The 13713-nt window shown below is 47.9% G+C and overlaps 2 long non-coding RNA genes across 2 annotated transcripts in view; one reads left to right on the forward strand and one right to left on the reverse strand.

Annotated features, from left to right (window-relative positions):
* Window positions 1-482: 482 nt before the first annotated feature.
* Window positions 483-13713, reverse strand: part of LOC144986816 (uncharacterized) — a 33065-nt gene continuing 19834 nt past the window's right edge. The window contains exon 3 of the long non-coding RNA XR_013650664.1: window positions 483-675. This is a non-coding gene — a long non-coding RNA (uncharacterized LOC144986816). The remainder of the gene's footprint in view (window positions 676-13713) is intronic.
* On the forward strand, window positions 12392-12710 carry LOC144986643 (uncharacterized). Its single transcript, XR_013650472.1, has 2 exons — window positions 12392-12471; window positions 12587-12710. It is a non-coding gene; the product is annotated as an uncharacterized LOC144986643 (long non-coding RNA).

A 13713-nucleotide genomic window follows, 5' to 3' on the forward strand; every position in this document is an offset into this window, starting at 1 on the left:
TTAGTGTCACAGCTGCTAATGTTAGCCGTGAGTTTCCTCCGAGACGCTATTAGGTGACGGTCAGTTAGCATGTCAACATATGACTAATGCAGACGTGAGGCCAGAGATGTGGACCCCCCCATCTCCTTACTGTCTCCTGTGTGGGGGGAACACTTTGGCTTTGTTGTTAGCATTCATGAAGGGAAAAGACAATTGGATAAGTCAAATGCTGTGTGTTGACATTTTTACACAAAGATAGTGTATACCACAGTAACACATTTAATCTGTTAATGAACTTAAAACGGCATCACCAGACTGTAACAATCAGGTCTACAAGAAAAAATATGTGCGAGTTTAACGTTTTTTTTTTTATGCCAGTGTTAAGTATCCAAAGTTTTTGGTTCCTGGCAGGTAATAGTTTCTTGTTTTACTAAGCAGATTGTCACGATTCGCAGGCGAGACAGACCCAGAACGCTGGAACCCGGAAGGAAAACACAGGTAGGTAGGATGGTAAGTAATATAATTTATTTTGATCCAGTGTGGTTAGGAATCGTGGTGTGGCAGGAGATCTTGGCGAGTTCGGGATTCGTGGCGTGGTTGGGGGTCTTGATGTGGTTTGGTTTTCTCAGGAGTTTCAGGAACGTAGCAGCTGCTCGTGGAAACATCTGACTCAGGTGACACTCGTGGCATGAAGTCCTGAGACAGGAGAATAAGGTTATTGAGGAGCCAAAACATAGGAGCTAGACATGACTCTAAAGACCAGACTAAGCACAATCAGGGGCAACGAACTGGCAAAGAATGCTGGAGCTGGGTCTCTTTATGAAGAGCTGAAGGTTGATGAGGTGAGTGGTCACAGCTGGTAGAGTCAGGAGCAGAGCAGAGAGGGGAGGGGGTGGAGAACTGACAGAGGCACCATGACACAGATCCCCTACATAGGTCAATTTTATTTATTATGTAAAACCAATAAATGCATTTTGTAAGTAATTTTTTTTCTGCCTTAGTTTTTTGTTATGAAAATATACAAAAACTAAATACACAGAGAGAGAGAGACAGACAGACAGATAAAAACGTTATTAATCTCCCAAGGGAGAAATTCAGGTGTCCGGCAGCACACACACACAATAAATAACAATAAAATAATAGCTCACAAAATAGCAGTTCATATCGGCCAGATTTGTTAAACAGCAGTACCGAACCGAAATGTACCAAACTGAGCCCTATGAAATTCTGAATCCAACCGAATTGATACTTTAGCGTATCATTACACCCCTAGTGATTAAAAACAGGTCTAAAACAGTAAAAGAAGATATAGCACAGTAAAGGAAGGTCTTATTTTAGGAGTTCAAGTGTTTACTAATGGAGTAAAATGCATTTTATCCATTCAAAAAGGTTAAGTCATCTGTAAAACTATACAGGACTGTACCAATTCTGGCACAATGTGATGTTTTTGAGAGATATTGCAACAGCGCTAGGTTCTGTGTTTGGCCAGTACCAGTGTATTGTATGTGTTAATAGAACTAGGTTAGGGGAATGCATCAGTAGCTGTAATTCCACGTGAATTTAACTGTTTACATGGTCCCAGAAAAACTCCACCGATTATACAAACATTTACATAACCCACACTTTGGATCAGAATGAATAATTTGGAAATGTGCAGAACTTTGAAAAATATGGCAGTAGAAGAAGAAAAAGCGAGTTTTATTGTGAACAAACAAAGCTGCGGCATAGACCGAAATGATCTTCTGAATGTGCTTTTATTATTGTTATGATGATTATTAATAGCCTGTTCGCTAATTATTTTCTAAATATGTGCAGCCAGTGCTTTATCCTTGGCAGCAGAGACCCGGAAGAAGGGTGACAATTAGGTTAAAATGTGCTAACAAAATGTAGCTTTGGATGTAGTTAAAATCTGTGCGGTCGATGTTGGAATATGCATCTTTTCTGCATGTAAATATATGGGAATAACTTCAGCCTTTATTTTGTCTGGAAACGATTGGTAACAGAAATTCATCTGATTGTTTAGACAGTTTCTCAGGACTGTGTGGAGCAGAATTTCTGGATTCAACCTCCGCCAGCTCAAACAATGTCCCAAAGCTGCTCCTCTGCTCTGAGACACAGTTCTCCAGGCAGACACGGTTCTCCTGAGTTCGGCAGTTCACTTAGCAGAGCAGCCGGACTGACTGTGGTCTGAAGTCTGCTCCAGAGCGCACACCGTGACAAAGCAACCTCCGCTGCCCGCAAACACAAAGCTACGAGTCTGGCTGCTCTGCACAGAAGCATGGTTTGCTCGTGTGGAGCAGCTGGACAGTTCTGTTTGTGTTTCAAAGCCTCTCCTGGGGAGCCACACCGTCTACGCATGACATAAAAGCCAGCGCAGTAGTGACCCACAATCGGAAAAAATTGTTTACATGCACCACGATCAAATCAGAATAACACACCTACTCCATCTCGATCAGAAGGAAATTTTGATCAGCAAGTCTTCCGAACGGTGTTTTTATTCTGATCAGGCGTTTATTCAGATTACTTTTGTCCATAATCACAGCTAGTAACTGACACAGCAGAAGAAGCACGTGATGAGTCAGTCTGCAGAGTATGTGACCAAGTGCGCTCCCATGACTGTATTCTTGTTTATTTTACAGCTCAAAAATTAAATATGATGCACTGAGAGTGAGTTGGGCCATCATTCTTAGTCATGTAACAGAAGGGAACATTCTAAGAGAGACTTTCAGATAGAAGGTGGTGACGGCTGACCAAGCAGATGCTGTGGAGAACGACTGAAGAGGGTTACAATGATTGATCCTGTGACTGCAAAACCAAGAAGAAAGAAACGTCACAGTCTGCCTGGGTCAGGGCAGAAAATCTACCATTCAGTCATTGAGCTGGTGTGAAGACTGGCAGGATTTTTGAACGTCCATCAAGAATAAGTAAGAAAAAAGCCTTTCTGCCAAGCTCCATGTGGAAGTTGGGCTCACACTAGTCAAATAAATCAGACTTTAAAGCATAAATGTTGGCTTTTATTCCCTCTAAACCACAAAGATGTCAGATATGTCTCTAGTTTTACCAAAAGAGCTTTAAACTTCAAAAAGGATATTCTAATTCTGAAATGTGGTTTTTAGGTTTCAGGTTCCCCCTGATTGTCGCAATTTACAATTTGACTGAAAATCCAACTAAAGTGGCAACCAAAGTTTGACAATATAAGTTAAACAAATATTAGGGATGTAACAATTCATTTTAACAACAGTTCAATTCATATCATAATTAATCCTATTCATTGTTCATTTTTTCTTCATTTTGATTGGATCCAGAACATCTTTAGCCAAAACTTCAACAAGTGTGACCCTGAGGGAAATACCTGCTACTGAACAGTGCAGGTGACGTTTTCCATATTCCTTGAATTTCTTCAAGATAATCAAGTGTAAATGAAATATGTGTCCAAATAAACAAGTAAACAAGAATGAATGTCAAATCCGTTCATATTTTAAGTTCCTAAAGTTCATTTAGGCTTGTTTAGAACATGCTTTTAGTATTGTTATGGTTATTATGAAGCGCCTGTTCGCTCATCATTTTATTTTTAATGCGTGTGGTCAGTGCTTTTCTTATTGCGCCACGGAAGAGTTATGAGAAGGCTAACACATGCTAACAACATTAGCCTTGGATGAACATAAAATCCATGCAGGAAATGCTGCAATCTGCACAGTAGCGGTTTTAGGCACGGGCCATACGGGCGATCGCCCGGAGCGGAAAAATGACGGAGGGGCGGCGCCAGCGGCTCAGCCCTTGTAAAATACTTTATGCACCACTATTTGTTTACTTATATCACAGAGTTCTCTTTCAACATTCGTTTCGGTATCTCACTATGGGACACGCCCCCTGCGCTGTCCCCCAGAAGCTCTTTTTCATTACGCCAGTCTTGACTGGCAGACAGAAGGTGACGTCTGCTCTCAGGAGGCGGGACTTCCTCCTGCTATAAGAGCCGGACGCCATCTTCTCTCCTCAGTCTAACACCTCTTCTCGCTCCCAGAAGCATCCTCAGACGGCAGGTGTAGTATCCGAAGCTAGCTTAACTGTTCCTAGAGCGAGCTAACAACTCGGTCGCTGAACGCTAGTCGGTGTTACATAGCTTGTCTGGGTCACGCGGTTGGTCTGTCTCCAAACAGCACCCGTTAGAACTAGTCACCATACTAGTAATTTTCGCGCTTCGCTCTCAACCGGAGTCGACGAAGTCGTCATGGAGCCTGAACCTTTCCTCGCCATGGAAACGGTCAGACCTCTGCCTAGAGCCTGCTCATGCGGCAGCAAAATCGCCGGGGCAGACACCCATTCTGCCTGTGCTGCATGTCTGGGGCTGCAACATGCCCAGGACGCGTTAGCATCTCCGGCTAGCTGCGAGCATTGTGCGCGCCTCTCCCTCAAGACCCTGAGACGCAGACTAGCGCGCCAAGCTAGTCTGTCCAAGGCGGACCCGGTCTTGGGGGTAACCAGCCCCCCACTACCAGAGGAGTCTACGCAGGGAGAGGTGGCAGGCATGAGCTGGGGCGACCAACTGGATACGGTCGCGCCACTCGAGGGCATGGATGAGCAGGAGGCCGCGCCCCCGGAGTTTCAGGACACTGTGCCCGACTCCGGAGACGAGTCCATCAGCCTCGGCTCTGAGGAGGACGAGGAGGACAGCGAGCCTTTCCTTCTGCCATCGGCTGCAAAGCCGCTGGCTGCGGGCGACGCGTGCGGCGGCTTCCCAAACCCGACCGCCGCGATGGACCTGCATGATGTCTGCAGAAGAGCAGCTGAAAAGCTGGGCATTAAGTGGCCTGAAGCCCTCACCGAGGCCACCACGTCTCGCTATGAGGGAAAAAGACTGCCTAAAGCCAAGTCTTCCAGCAGACAGCTGCTGCCAGTGTTCCCTGAGTGCTTGGAGGAAGCAACCAGGACCTGGAGCACCCCCTTTTCAGCCAAAAGCCCCGTCCTGGGAGGCTCGGCTTTGGACTGGGCCAACATGGAGGAGAACGGATTCTCGCAGATCCCTCCAGTCGAACCGCTGCTGGCTTCCCACCTGCACCCAACACAGAAGTCCACCATGACTTTTGCGGGCCCCGCCGTGCCCTCGAAAGCTGACTGCTTCCAGTCAACTCTCACCGAAAAGGGCTACAAGGCAGTTGCCGCATCGGTGAAAGCCCTGAATGCATCTTCTCTGCTTCTAGCCTACCAGGCAGAGCTGCAGGAACAGATGTCAAGCACTCCAACCCCAGACCTGTGGAACGAGCTATGCGTGGTCACAGACCTTTGTCTGCGTCTCCACAGGTCCGCAGTCCAAGCCTCTGGGCGAGCCATGGCCCTCATGGTTGTCCAGGAAAGAGCCCGGTGGCTGAACTTATCCAGTCTCTCTCAGAAGGAGAAGACTCAACTCCTCGATGTGCCGGTGGACCCAAAGAGCCTATTTGGGCCAGCAATGGCCACAATGCAAAGGCGCTGTGAGGAGAAGAAACGGGAAGGTGAAGCACTGCAGCTGTGTCTGCCCAGGAAGGTACCCCCTCCTACCCCAGCTGCACCGCGTCTTTCCTTCGCTCAAGCGGTAGCTAGACCAGCTTACCGCACTCCGAAACGCCAGCCTCAGCCAGGTGACCGGAGCCACGGAAAGCCTGCTGAGGCCAGAGGGGCCTGGGCCAAGAAACCGTCTGCTCCAAACGTGACAACGTCAGCCCAGCCAGCGCCTCCTGTCGCTCAGAGCGCAAAGAAAAAGAGGCGTGCCACCTAGGGCGCAACCAACAGGGATGGAGAGCGGGCAAAACCAGAAGCCTGCTTCCCCCCTTCCACGACACGTTCCGTTCCTGTCGTTTTTCTCCAGGGCATGTTCCAGCCCGACCAAAAGGCGTGCAGAGGCACAGGTGGCCCTCACTGTTCACAGCCAGTTGAAAAGGAGAAAAGAGGGACCCACAGAGAGCTCAGTGGAGCCACAGTTGGGTCCCAGAAAGTGTTTGAAAAGGTTTTTAAAACCAACACAAATAAAAAATCCCCGAGGCGCGCAACCAGGCCCCGAGCCAAGGGCGCAGCCTCAACACAAAAAGACAAAACAAAAAACAAAACACATACAAATGACGGGAAGCCGAGTGGGAGCTGCGCAGCTGCACATGAGGCCACAGGAGGGAGCTGTTGCTCCGCCAGTGGCACAGCAGCCCAGCACGGGGTACCAACGAGCCCTGCGCCAGCGCAGCTCGTGTTGGCCACGCCCACCAGTGTCTCAGCGCGGATGCCGCTCGGCCCGCTCTCGGACAAATCACAGCAATGGCGGCACTGCGGGGCGCCAGACTGGGTTATAAGCACTGTTACCAAGGGTTACAGACTCCAGTTTGCATTTACCCCTCCCCTTTTCAATGGTATACTGCAGTCGCAGGCCAGGGGGCAGAATGCACGAATTTTGCAGGAAGAGATCAAAACACTGCAGGGCAAAAGAGCCATTCAGCTAGTGCCACCGGAGCAAGCTCACAGCGGGTTCTACTCCAGATACTTCCTGGTCCCAAAACGGGGTGGAGGCCTGCGTCCGATTCTAGACCTGCGAGCACTGAACAAATACTTGAGGAAGTACAAATTCAGAATGCTAACACACGCAGGTCTGGTACGGTTTGTGCGTCCAGGAGACTGGTTCGTCTCCATAGATTTGAAAGACGCATATTTTCACGTCCCAATATACCCCCCTCACAGAAAGTATCTCAGATTTTCCTTTCGAGGGAAGGTTTACGAGTTTCTAGTGCTCCCCTTCGGCCTCTCACTGAGTCCGCGGGTGTTTGTGAAATGCACGGAGGCCGCCGTCGCACCCATGAGACAGATGGGCGTTCGGCTGGCCATGTATATAGACGACTGGCTGCTCGCAGCGCAGTCTCCCGAAGAACTCAGGAGGCAGGCCGGGTTGCTCACATCGCACCTAACTGCACTGGGCTTCACAGTAAACTGGGGAAAGTGCGTATTGACACCAGTTCAAACGATCACTTTCATCGGCTTATCCCTGAATTCGGTCGAGTTCAGAGCGCGACTCTCAGCGGAGAGAGTGACAGCCTTCCGGGCGTGTCTGTCACAGTTCCGCAGGGGGGCGTGGATAACATTCAGACTGTGCCTCAAACTCCTCGGGCTGATGGCATCGGCGCTGTCCGTCATCCCTTTTGGCCGCTTACACATGCGTCCTTTTCAGCGGTGGGTGGCGTCGCTCAATCTAAGCCCCGCCTGCCATGGTCACCGACGAGTGCTTGCTTCGGTTACGTGCATTCTCGCCCTACACAAGTGGAGGGACATCTCCTTCCTCACCACGGGTGTTGTCATGGGAACCGTGCAAACAAGACAGGTGATCACCACAGACGCCTCGCTGACAGGCTGGGGAGCCACTCACGAGGGCAGGACAGTGAACGGTCTGTGGGGCTCCCACATGCGATCAGTTCACATAAACTGCTTGGAACTCCTGGCGGTGTCTCTTGCACTGAAACATTTCTTACCCTTTCTGAAAGGGCGCCATGTTTTAGTCAGGACCGACAATACCACAGTGGTGGCGTATATCAACAGACAAGGAGGGCTGCGCTCATTTCAGTTGCACACGCTAGCACACAGACTGATTATGTGGAGCAGCTCCCGTCTTCTGTCGCTGCGGGCCATCCATGTACCGGGGATAATGAACTGGGGAGCCGACCTGCTCTCCAGAGGGAACCCGCGTTACAGGGAATGGAAGCTCCACAGCCAGGTGGTAGCCCAGATGTGGAGCATTTACGGTCAAGCAGAGGTCGATCTCTTTGCGTCAGCGGAGAACGCCCAGTGTCAAATGTTCTACTCTCTGACGGACCAGAGCGCCCCCCTGGGGGTGGACGCTCTAGCGCACGAGTGGCCGTGCCGACTTCTGTATGCGTTCCCACCATTGGAGTTGATTGCCCCTACCCTCACCAGGGTTCGGGAGGGGAAACACTCTCTCATCCTCGTAGCCCCTCGGTGGCCCGGGAAACACTGGCTAGCGGACATCATTCAGATGCTGCACAGCCAACCGTGGCCCCTGCCTTTACGCAGGGACCTCCTGTCGCAGGCCCGCGGGGAAATTTTTCATCCTCATCCGGAGCGCCTGGCTCTGTGGGCCTGGCCCGTGAGAGGCTTAATCTCATGGCAGCGGGACTCCCGCAGAACGTCGTGGACACGATCCAGAGTGCCAGAGCGCGGTCCACCCGCTCCGCCTATGGCGCCAAATGGCGCGTTTTTGAGGACTGGTGCGTAAAAATGGCCGTATTGCCTTTCCAGAGCCCAGTCCCAGTCATTCTATCGTTCCTTCAGGAACTGATTGAAAAAGGTTTGTCCTTTTCCACCATTAAAGTGTATCTGGCGGCCATATCCGCCTGTCACATAGGTGTTAATGACAAAACAGTGGGCCAGCATCCGCTTATTTGTCAGTTTATGAGGGGCGCACGTCGGCTCCGACCGGTGTTGAAAAGCCTTGTTGCTCCTTGGGATTTACTGGTGGTGCTGGACGCACTGTCGTGCGCACCGTTTGAGCCACTGAGGCAAGTCAGCCTCAAAGCGCTCTCTTTTAAAACAGCTCTGCTTATTGCACTAGCTTCTGCTAAACGAGTGAGCGACATCCATGCGTTGTCAGTTCACCCGTCCTGTTTGCAGTTCTCCAGAGGGGATTCTAAGGTTTTGTTGAGACCGAATCCGGCATTTATGCCCAAGGTTTTCAACCCTACCATACCTTGCCACCCCATTGAGTTTTTGGAATTCAATCCGCCTCCTTTTTCCTCTACGGAGCAAGAGAGGCTTCACACATTGTGCCCTGTGCGGGCGCTGCGCATGTATGTGGAGAGGACGGCTGGCTTCAGAAAATCTGAGCAGCTGTTTGTGTCGTGGGCTTCTCCTCACACAGGAAAGCCTATAACCAAACAACGCCTGTCACACTGGGTTGTGGGCGCTATAACCATGGCTTATAACAGCAAGGGGTTAACACCCCCGGCTGGCCTGCGCGCTCATTCCACTCGCGGCATGGCATCATCATGGGCAGTTTTTCAGGGCATCTCTCTGGATGATGTGTGCACGGCTGCCAGTTGGGCAACGCCTCACACTTTCATCAGATTTTATAGACTGGATGTCACTAGACCAGGGCTGCCTCACGCAGTGCTAGGTGTGGGGTCCACACCTTCACCTGTGTGATCAGCCTGGTTGTTCTCTGTTGGTCTTCGGAGTAAGCTTATCTGGCAATACGGGAGTCTCTACATCCCATAGTGAGATACCGAAACGAATGTTGAAAGAGAACTTTAGGTTAAGAACTTAACCCCGGTTCTCTGAAACATGAGTGAGGTATCTCACCAGATCACCCTCCTTGCCTGGAGCGAGAAGAGGTGTGCTTACTTAGACTGAGGAGAGAAGATGGCGTCCGGCTCTTATAGCAGGAGGAAGTCCCGCCTCCTGAGAGCAGACGTCACCTTCTGTCTGCCAGTCAAGACTGGCGTAATGAAAAAGAGCTTCTGGGGGACAGCGCAGGGGGCGTGTCCCATAGTGAGATACCTCACTCATGTTTCAGAGAACCGGGGTTAAGTTCTTAACCTAAAGTTTGTAACAGCCTAAAACCTGGCGGCGCCCCCGCCCCGCAGCTGCGCTCCCTCCTGTCTTTGAGAAGTAGACGCAAATGTGTGTGAGAAGGAGAAGGGAGGGGGCGCGGGGTGAAGGGTGCAGGTTGAGAGGTGAGCACGGAGCGCAAAACGCATGCGCAAACCTGGCTGGATCTCCTTCCAGGGGGGCAACGGTCGCGGGCCGCGGCTCTGTGCTTGATGAAAAAAGAAAAAGAAAAATTGCGCCGCCATGTAGCGAATTGGCGCCCCTGGGTGCAGCTGCACGCGCTCCTGCTGGAAGTGTTTGACGATAGGGGCGGGGGGGGGGGGGGGGGGGGGCGCTGCGGATATAAAAAAAATCATGCTTTTTTTTTTTTTGTGTGAAATGCCCAAATAAAAAATGGGAAAACAAAAAAAATTCTTCACTAAGATGACAGTTGGTTTAGTCGACAGACTTGATGCCTATGTCTGGACATTTATGCTAAATGCAAAAAACATCTGAAATATGGAGAAAAAAGGTCAAAGCTGGTGCCCAATTTAGAAAGAAAAGAAAAGAAGAAGAGGAGAAAAGAGACAAAGAAAAGGGTAATATCGCATAGATGCACGTTTTCTAAATTCGAATGCTATCTGCCCTCCAACAACAACAACTTTGCAGAGGAAAAATCTCTTGTTTGGTCTATCATGACCAAAACTGAAGTAGGCCCAAATATTGCAAATAACATCATTTTTAAGATTTTCTTCTTCAATGTTTGCTCTGCCTTAACTTGTAACATTAGTTATGATTCGTGTGTCTGTATGCTCTGCTGTATCACAAAGTTTTTGTTGTGTTTTACTGTTGTATATTAGTTCATAATGTTAAATCAGCTGTGATGGTAGCATGCTGCTGCTGCTGCTGCTGCCGCAGCAGCTGTTAGCTTTTCAAAACTCAAGTAGATCAAGTCATACCTGAGGTCACCAAAGTCTCAGGAGCAACTCACTAAACTGCTGTTGTTAGTATCAATCATTCAGGGGGGGAGCAGATTTCATATGATGACGTTATTGACAAGCTTGCTTCAGGAAGGCCACAAAGGTTAGGTTTTAGTTAGTTAGTGCTGCAGTTACATTTATTCTTGTGTGTTATTAGTGTGATTTGTAGTTTATAATATTTATTTCAGATTATTTATTTGTGTTTGATTAAATATTTCCTAACTGTATTTTCAGTTACAATAAATGGACAAAGTTGACCAATGGGGGGGGGGGCGGGCGCCAGAGGAGGGTCTCGCCCGGGGAGTAATTCAGGGTAGAACCGCCACTGAATCTGCATCTTGGCTGCACATAAATATGTGGGAATAACATCAGCCTTTATTTTGTCGGGACACGACTGGAAACACAAATCCACGTGATTGTTTGAAGGTTTCTGAGGACTTAGCGACATTTCTGCTTTGAAAATTTCCCACACCAAAGCCGCTGTTTGAGCTGGTGGAACGCACTCTTCTCAGAGACACAGTTCTACCAGGAAACACGGTTCCTGACCCAGCAGCTCACACAGAGAGAAAGCAACCCCCCTCCGCCCGCAAACACAAAGCTATGAGTCCGGCTGCTCTGCTCACAGACACGGTTCACTGGCGTGGAGCAGCCGGTCGGTCCTGTTTTGCTCCAAAGCTTTCTCTGGAGCACCGTCTATGCATGCCGAAAAACTAGAGCAGTAGAGACCCATGATCGGAATGAACTGTTTACATGGACCACGATCAGATAAACAATCGGCATAACCCGCCTACTGAGCCCGTGTCCTGACATTAAGATATAAAAATATATCTTGTTCCCACAGATTAATATCTTGTTCCCACAGGTTATTATGTCGTTCGCACGAAATACTATTCCATTCCACAAGATACTATTCCGTTCCCTCAAAATACTATTCCGTTCCCTCGAAATGATTAACTCGTGCGAACGCAATAATTATGTCGTTCGAACGCAATAATTAATCCGTTCGAACGCAATAATTATTCACGTCATAAGTCATACACGCGGATATGCTCTCTGTACGCCGGCAAAAGCCGCTTTCAGCGGTAACTTCCGTGTCTCTGTGACCCATATTCGTTCAAAAAAGGAACATGAAAAACAAAAATGATCACTTTATTACCGTCTCAATGAATATAAGAAAAATATCAATAGATTTATGATAACTAGGCTGCTTTGTCATAAGATAGCTCCTGCTAGGCTACTACTAGCGCCGCCGCAGAGCTCTCTGATGTATGCCGGCATTTGGGCAACTGGCTGGTCTGTTGTCAGACAGCTGATATTGTAGTTTAGGGTCGAACAGGAATAATAATATTCAGGACTTGTCTTTTATTAACTTTAGCAGTCAGTCGCTTTACATTCGAAGGCTATAAGGATACATGCTAACTGACTAGCCGATCATTGATCCTGTTATTAATTTACGTCATAGATTTACAGCAGATACCTTCACATTTCTGTCTGTGTGTGTCTCATTACATTGCATTGAAGACACGGAGGATGTTTAGAGAACAGATTTATTTATTTCAAAAAGCACAAAGCATCCATCGTATTCACGTTCATTGACATGATGATGATCTCTGGTACGCCCTCAGTCATCTTGCTGCAAAAGCCGCTTCCTGCCGCTACTTCCGTGTCTCTGTGAGCATTTAATAGGGGTAAAAATAAAAGCAAGAATGGTCGATCTGTTATTGTCTCGATGACAATCTGAAAAATATCATATTAAGCTGGCTGCTTCGCCGAAAGCACTTACCTTTAGCTTGTAGCATAACAACAATGGCAGTACGTCACGTTTCCCAGAATGCTTTGCGGCCAACCATTGGTCTTGTTGTTAGACCTTGATCACAGGGACACGGTGATTGGCCAATGATTGGCAGGAAAGCATTCTGGGAAACGTGACGTACTGCCATTGTTGTTATGCTACAAGCTAAAGGTAAGTGCTTTCGGCGAAGCAGCCAGCTTAATATGATATTTTTCCGATTGTCATCGAGAAAATAACAGATCGACCATTGTTGATTTTATTTTTACCCCCTATTGAATGCTCACAGAGACCGGAAGTAGCGGCAGGAAGCGGCTTTTGCAGCAAGATGACTGAGGGCGTACCATGATGTGAACGTGAATACGATGGATGCTTCTGTGCTTTTTAAAATAAATAAATCTGTTCTCTAAACATCCTCCGTGTCTTCAATGCAATGTAATGAGACACACACAGACAGAAATGTGAAGGTATCTGCTGTAAATCTATGACGTAAATTAATAACAGGAAATGATCGGCTAGTCAGTCAGCATGTATCCTAATAGCCTTCGAATGTAAAGATACTGACTGCTAAAGTTAATAAAAGACAAGTCCTGAATATTATTATTCCCATTCGACCCTAAACTACAATATCAGCTGTCTGACAACAGACCAGCCAGTTGCCCAAATGCCGGCATACATGATCAAACAGAGAGCTCTGCGGCGGAGCTAGTAGTAGCCTAGCAGGAGCTATCGTATGACAAAGCAGCCTAGTTATCATAAATCTATTGATATTTTTCTTATATTCATTGAGACGGTAATAAAGTGATCAATTTTGTTTTTCATGTTCCTTTTTTGAACGAATATGGGTCACAGAGACACGGAAGTTACAGCTGAAAGCGGCTTAGTTTTGCCGGCGTACAAAGAGCATATCCGCGTGAATGACTTATGACGTGAATAATTATTGCGTTCGAACGGATTAATTATTGCGTTCGAACGACATAATTATTGCGTTCGCACGAGTTAATCATTTCGAGGGAACGGAATAGTATTTTGAGGGAACGGAATAGTATCTTGTGGGAACGGAATAGTATTTCGTGCGAACGACATAATAACCTGTGGGAACAAGATATTAATCTGTGGGAACAAGATATATTTTTATATCTTAATGTCAGGACACGGGCTCCGTACCCGCCTATCTCGATCAGAAAGAAATTTTGATCCAAACGAGTCTGATAGGGGCAGAGTATTCCGAGCGGCATATTTACATGACGCATTTTTCTTCCCATCAGGCTTTATTTCCGATGTAAACGCAGCTAAGGGAATCATCTGATAGAACCTCTAAATTTCCTGCAAGATATTAGATTGAAACACCAAACCAGAGCTGAATTCAGTCATGTTCTAACATCTCATTCTTCTTGATGTATCTGACAAACGTGA

Source organism: Oryzias latipes, chromosome 17, assembly GCF_053564925.1.
Source record: "Oryzias latipes strain Hd-rR chromosome 17, Olatipes_Hd-rR_3.1".
Classification (NCBI taxonomy): domain Eukaryota; kingdom Metazoa; phylum Chordata; class Actinopteri; order Beloniformes; family Adrianichthyidae; genus Oryzias; species Oryzias latipes.